The sequence below is a fragment of the Gorilla gorilla genome, chromosome 1, assembly GCF_029281585.2.
Source record: "Gorilla gorilla gorilla isolate KB3781 chromosome 1, NHGRI_mGorGor1-v2.1_pri, whole genome shotgun sequence".
Classification (NCBI taxonomy): domain Eukaryota; kingdom Metazoa; phylum Chordata; class Mammalia; order Primates; family Hominidae; genus Gorilla; species Gorilla gorilla.
The window spans coordinates 220,563,864-220,571,219 of NC_073224.2; positions in this window are offsets into that span (position 1 = coordinate 220,563,864).

Genomic DNA, 7,356 nt, shown 5'->3' on the forward strand with positions numbered 1-7,356 from the left:
CCTAGGAGACAGTGAGATCCTGTCTCAAAAAAAGAAAAAAAATATCAAGGATGGCCATTTTTGTAAAATTGACTTAGCAAGGGATTGCTGAAACTGGGTTTTACAAGGGCACACAGGTGGGCGTAGGGGAAGGTTCAGGAGCCTGACTAAAGTTTGGCCAAGCAAATAATCTTTGGCAGTTGTCACTTCAAGAAGAAACTGGACAAATGGAAAATGCCTTTCCTTGGACACATGAGAGGAACTGAGGTCGCAAGGGAAAAACAGCCACCCCTGAAGTCAGTGAGACAGGCACACCTGGAACGTCACAGCAGAGGCCTGCTGTCCTGCAGCAGAGGCTGCTAGGCTGGGAGCTGCTGTGCACGCCAGTGGTAATTCCACAGAACTGCGGAGGTGGAGTGGACTCTGACTCACCTGAGAGTCACCCCTGGAGGCTCAGGCCCGCTCTCCTCTCAGGGGATTTCCCTTCAGGAAACCCACCAGTTGCTCCTTGAGCTGTCACTTTCATCAGCCGTACAATCCTGGGACCAAAAATAATGCTTGAAACCCAGAAATTGTGACTGTGATGTATGCCAGGCCTGATCTTGCTCTGCTATCTAGAATCTTCCACAGGGACCCTCACTACCAGTTGGGTTTTTTTGTTTGTTTTTGTAGAGATGGGCCCTCACCCTGTTGCCCAGGCTGGTCTCAAACTCCTGGCTTCAAGCGATCCCCCCACCTCGGTCTCCCAAAGTGCTAGGATTACAGGTGTAAGCCACCACGCCCAGCCCTCATTGCTAGTGTTGTGTTGTTTTGTTTTGTTTTATGATGGAGTCTTGTTCCATCACCCAGGCTGGACTGCAGTGGCGTGATCTCGGCCCACTACAACCTCCACTTCCCAGGTTCAAGCGATTCTCCTGCCCCAGCCTCTCAAGTAGCTGGGACTACAGGTGCCCGCCACCACGCCCAGCTAATTTTTGTATTTTTAGTAGAGGCCGGGTTTCGCCATGTTGGCCAGACTGGTCTCGAACTCCTGAATTCAAGCGATCCCTCCCCCAACTTGGCCTCCCAAAGTACTGGAATTACAGGTGTGAGCCACTGCACACAGCCCTCACTGCTAGTGCTTTAATGCTAAACTCAGCTGGTGAGATTGGGGACAGTGGGCCTCGAGGATGTGTTTGGCGACCCTCTCCCACTTCCCAGCCATGCCTTTCCCTGCTCGTTCCTTGGCTGCCTGGTGAGGAAAGCTCTGGGGTCCAGCAGGGCACCTCGGGCATCCCTAAGAAGAGAACGAAGGCGTATGGGAGCCCCTGGGGTTCATGGGCTGCAGGCGACAGACTCCTGGGGTTTGGCAGCAGCAGAGACGTCCCCCACCCCAAGGGCTCACTAGATGCTTCCTGGAGGTCCCCTTGGTGCCAACTAACAGAAGGGGAGGCAGCCTTGGTGAGGGTCTCTCCAGGGCTGAGGGCTTAAGTGGGTAATCCAGGGGGTTCCCTGTCTCTCTCAAGCCCTTTCATTCCTCCCTTGCTTGGCCTTAACAAATCAGCCTCCAGAGTCTTTTGTTGTTGTTGTTGTCCAGAGCCATTTGTTGTTGTTGTTGTTTGTTTGTTTGTTTGAAGCAGAGTCTTGCTCTGTCGCCCCGGCTGGAGTGCAGTGGTGCAATCTCGGCTCACTGCAACCTCTGCCTTCAGGTTCAAGCGATTCTTCTGCCTCAGCCTCCCAAGTAGCTAGGACTACAGGCATGCGCCACCACTCCTGACTAATTTCTGTATTTTTAGTAGAGACAGTGTTTCACCATATTGGCCAGGCTGGTCTCAAACTTCTGACCTCGTGATCCGCCCGCCTCAGCCTCCCAAAGTGCTGGGACTGTAAGTGTGAGCCACCGTGCCTGGTCTTTTCTTTTGAGACAGGGTCTCGCTCTGTTGCTCAGGCTGGAGTGCAGTGGTCTTACTGCAGCCTCGAACTCCTGAGCTCAAGCCCTCCTCCCGCCTTGGCCTCCCAAAGTGCTGGGATTGCAGGTGTGAGCCACTGCGCCCAGACTGAAGCCTTTCCTGAGGTTCTCCTGGGGCCTCAGGTTCAAGACTCCTAGTCTCCCAAGATTTTCTCCTGCATTCAGATTACTTTCTAGGTAACTGCTTTGCGGCAGGCCCTGGGCTAGTTGCACCCGAGGGTGTGGCACTCTCTCAGCAGGTGGGGTGATGTAGGCATTGTGGATTTTGCTAGGTGGGATAGCTCCTCTTTTTCTGGTGCCAAACCACCTCCATGCCACCTGGGCACAGTGCACTCAGAACACTCCCTCCTCCCCTGTGCATGACCCACACTGGGACAATGAAGACATTCTCTCTTGGCCAGGTGCGGTAGCTTACGCCTGGAATCCCAGCACTTTGGGAGGCCAAGGCAGGCGGATCACTTGAGCCCAGGAGTTCGAGACCAGCCTGGGCAACATAGCAAAACCCCATCTCTACTAAAAATACAAAAATTGGCCAGGTGTGGTGGTGCACCCTGTGATCCCAGCTACTCAAGAGGCTGAGGCACGAGAATCACTTGAACCCGGGAGGTGGAGGTTGCAGTGAGCCATGATTGTGCCACTGCACTCTAGCCTAGGAAACACATCACGGCTGTCTCAAAAAAAGAAAAAAAAAAGTACGCCTCATTTCAAATACTATAAGTTAAATCCTGTAAATTAAATATCATGTAAGTTAAATATAAGATAAAACATTTCAATTTCTATTTTTCTCAATATAATGTTGCAAGATGTCATTATATTCTCATTACCCATAACTTCCCATCCAAATCTTAATGGCACATTTGATATTTTTTCAAATGGCTTTGAGATATAATTCACATACCACACAATTCATGTATCTAAAGTATACAATTCTGTAGTTCTGTGGTTGTTGGTTACATCCACCAGACTGAGGGCTCCCTGAGGGTTGGTGCCTCAGCTTTCCCTTGACTTACTCATTTACCAAACATTGAGCACCTACTGAGTACTGGGGTTATGATGGCCAACAGGAGAGACAGTCTCTGCCTACTGTTTGGTGGGGGTGGAGTACTTAGTAACCGTCGTCATTATTGAGTGCTTACCTGTGCTGGGCACAGTGCTGCTACTGGGTGACTGTGTCCCCAGGGCTGTCCCAGGCTGGGGGCCTGGAGCAGTAGTTATCAGTTGAACTGAGTTAATCCACAGTGGAAGGTAACCCACTCCCTGCCCTAGGGCCAATGCTAAACAGATCCAGGTTTTCCTGTGTTGTTTTGTTTTGTTTTGTTCTGTTTGAGACAAGGTCTCTGTCACCCAGGCTGGAGTGCAGTGGTGCTGTCTCGACTCACTGCAGCCTTGACCTCCAGGGCCCAAGCAATCCTCCCACCTTAACCTCCCAGGTAGCTAAGTCTACAGGTGCACACCACCACGTTGCCCAGGCTGGCCTTGAACTCAGCTTACGCAATCCACCTGCCTCAGCCTCCCAAAGTGTTGGGATTCCAGGCATGAGTCGCCTCACCTGGCCAGTGGATCAGTTTAAAGCTTTACCATCTGGGGTAGTTGAGGCTCTGCACCTGGCTGTCACCCGGCACCTCTGGGGTCCCGTCATTCAGCTCCAATGAAAGCCAAGTCACACAGACAGAAAGGGTGGAGAGTGGTGAAGGCTGTGGCTTTCTCCCCTTCCTCAGCTTCAGGAATGGAAGGCCATGTCGTCTTGGCTGTGGCTTCAAAACCCTGGAATCCCAGCAAATTTGGGAGGCCGAGGTAGGAGGATCACTTGAGCTTAGGACTTTGAGAACAGCCTGCTGGGCAACATGGCGAAACCCCATCTCTACCAAAAATACAAAAATTAGCCGGGCGTGGTGGCACTCAAGTGGGAGGATCACTTGAGCCCAGGAGGTGGAGGCTGCAGTAAGCCAAGATCGCACCACTGCACTCCATCCTGGGTGACGGAGTGACTGTCTCAAAACAAAAACAAAAAACCGGGTTTGATAACCAATGGGACCTCGGGGCTGAGAGAGCCAGGGAGGGCGTGGGGTCCAGTGCTCGGCACAGGGCTGCCAGGACCTTCCCTTCTGCTTTGCTGGAGAATGCCACCAGCTAAGCAACCAGCTTTTCTGTCCCATCCCATCCCCGGAACCTGAGGAAGCGAAGCAGCGTGTGTGCACAGCACTGGGCCAGGCACTGCACATGTCACTTCCCCATACACTGTCTCGTTCAACAGGTAAAACAGAACCTGCCAAGGCGGGGACCTCTGGGGGTGCCTGGCCCAGCCTCATGCTCCATGTGGGCGTCCTAAGGCAGCCAGCCTTTCCTGGACAAGGGCAACTGGTAAGCGTGGTTCCATTTCCTTGATCACACCAAACTGTCCACACTTTTCCCTTCAGGCCACACCTGGAGACGAGCATCCTGCCATCCCATGACCTGCAGGAAGGAGCAGGAGGTGTAAGCCAGGGAGAAAGGGAAGCCACCTGCGGAGGCGTTTAACTTGGTAACATGTTTGCCCACCATCAGCAAACATGGCCCCATCAGTATGGCAGAATCCCATCGATGAGATTGGCCTTTATTGTAATTTTTTAAATTTTTGTAGAGATGGGGTCTTGCTATGTTGCCCAAGTTGGTCTTGAACTCCTTGGCTCAAGTGATCCTCCTGCCTCAGCCTCCCAAAGTGCTGGGAATACAGGCGTGAACCACTGCACCCGGCCTTGGCCCTTCTCTTTGTGAGGAACCTGGGGGAGTTTCCAGGCATTGGTAAGCCCCCTGATGACAAGCAAATATAGCCATTGTTTATTTACCAGGCACTTACTGTGTGCCAGGTGCCAGGACACAAGCCTCCGTGCTCATCTTGATCACGGCTGTGTTCTGAGGCAGACAGTGTTATTGGTCTCATGGGATGAAGAAACGGCTTCGGGTGTCTGCTCGAGTCACAAGGCTCACAGTGGCTGGGGCACACTTGGAGCTCAGTGTGCAGGACACAAAGTCTGTGCTCCCCGCCACCTGCCTCCAGCATCTGAATGTCACCAGCTCCTTCAACAGGGCTCCAGGGACCCAGGCCACCAAGTTCTTCCAGCCCCAACAACAGTTTGAATCCTCCTTGGGGCGCTGGAATGAGGCCTCCAAGGGAGAGGAGACTCAGGTTTGGATGAGCTGCAGGCCAGGTGCTCTCTGAGGGTAGGGGCTGTAACGCCTCCATCACACAGGGCACTCCCCAGGGGGAGGGGCCATGTCTTCCCCATCAGATTGGAGGCCTCCTGAGGAAGGAACCATAGCTCCTGCCTGAAAGTGCTATCACCCCAAAAGCTGGTGTTTCCCAGGAGGAAGGGATTATGTCACCCCATCAGAGAAGGGCCTCCAAGCAGGGGCTATGTTATCCCATCTCACTCTTCCCCACCTGGCCCCAGTTCAGGACTACACTTGGTGCTCATGTGGCTATACTGTGCCCCCAGATCTCCAGGCTGGAAGGGCACCTACTGGTCCCAGGTAACTGGCGTGGAGCCAGGTCCCAGACCCAGGTGGAGCGAGACATCTGGCTGGCACCTGAGGCAGGCACAGGCCAGGGCAAGCTGGGGCTTCGGGCCTGGGGGTAACTTATCCTGAAATCTCGGCAGGGCCAGAGGCTCAGGAAAGTCGCTATTCAGGATAGTGAGAAGAGAGCCTGGGTCCAGCAGGGTTCGGGCCACTCCTGAGGGTGAAGCTTAACTGCCACAAGCCATGGGCCCCCAGCAAGGATGGAGGAAGGGGACACGGGTCGCCAGCGTTGGCCAGGTGTGGGGTGGCTCCCGAAGCTGGAGGGTCTCGTGTTGCTGCTGCTCCTAGCTGGGCAAGTTGCTCAATTGTGCTGAGCCTGTTCTCCCATCTGTAAAATGGCCATAAGAATACTCCCATCTTGGCCGGGCGTGGTGGCACACCTGTAATCCCAGCACTTTGGGAGGCTGAGGCAAGCAGATCACCTGAGGTCAGGAGTTCGAGACCAGCCTGGCCAACATGGTGAAACCCCCATCTCTACTAAAAATACAAAAATTAGCTGAGTGTGGCGGCAGGCGCCTGTAATCCCAGCTACTTGGGAGGTTGAGGCAGGACAATCGCTTGAACCCGGGAGGCGGAGGTTGCAGTGAGCTGAGATCGCACCATTGCACTCCAGCTTGGGCGGCAGAGCAAGACTCTGTGTCAAAAAACAATAAAAACTCCCCCATCTCAGAGCTGGCTGTGAAGACGGGGAGATCTCGCGCACTGATGGCAGGCGGCGCAGCCTGCATATGGCAAGTGTGCAACTAACAGCTGCATGCCAGATGGCATCCTGGGCTCCGTGGGTGTCCCCTAGGAGGATGGGGCAGGGGAGACTGGCCCTCTCTGCCCACCTGGGTCTCAGAGGTGTGCCTTGCCTCCTCTCTCTAGCAAAAGGCTCTTCACCCGACCAAACCCCATCACGTGCTGCTGGGCTGCTGCTGGGTGTGCCCCAGGACCTTGTCCTTGGCATTGGTGTGGCTTTCAAGGCTCCTTGTAAGCAGCCCCACCTTGGAAGCAGCCGAGACACCCACCTCCAGGCCTCTGTACCTGCCCCTCCCTTTTCCTGAACTGCCCTCCCCTCTGCCTTCAAGATCCAGCTCAAAGGCCACTCCTCTGAGAAGTCCTCCCTGATTGACCCTCCTGGGGCTGGTCTCATCTGCTCATTTCCTGACATTTCTACCTTCTGGTCATGGTAACCATCTCCTCTCCTGGAAGGCAGGGCCTTGGAGCTGGTTCACCACAGCCCCGGTGTCTGACACAGCAAAGGCCGAGTGGAGGGCTGCGCTCACAAAGGATCTGCAGCACCAGAATGGCCATGGCGCCGTTTCCCTTCTCCGGGGCTGGGAAGGGAGATCCTAAAGGCAAGGCCCACTCTGGGACGCAGCGTCTCTCCCCAAGACCACCCCACCAGATGCCCCAAGTCCCTGGTTCTGGTTTTCCACAGCTAGGGTTGGGTGTGTGGGGTGAGATCAGGCCAGCAAGGTGGCGAGCTGGCGTCTCTGTGCTCCAGGCACCTGAGGGTCATGACCCCCAGGAAAGTGGAATTAGAACAGGGTCTGGAGCCAGGCATGGTGGTGCGCATCTGTAGTCCCAGCTCCTCGGGAGGCTGAGTGGGAGGATCCCTGGAAGCTAGGAGTTCGAGGCTGCAGTGAGCTATGATCGCACCACTGTACTCCGGCCTGGGCTAAAAAATTTAAAAAATAAACAGGGTCTGGACAACACTGAGTTTGCGGGTCTAGGAAGCACTCGGGGCTCAGCTCTGCCCTCCTCTCCACTCTCCCACCTTGCTCCTGTACCCGCCACTTCTTCCTCCTGCCTTCAATCCTCCCTTTCCCTGTGATATCTCCCGCTCATCCTTCTGACCTATCACCTCCTCCAGGAGGCTCTCCCTG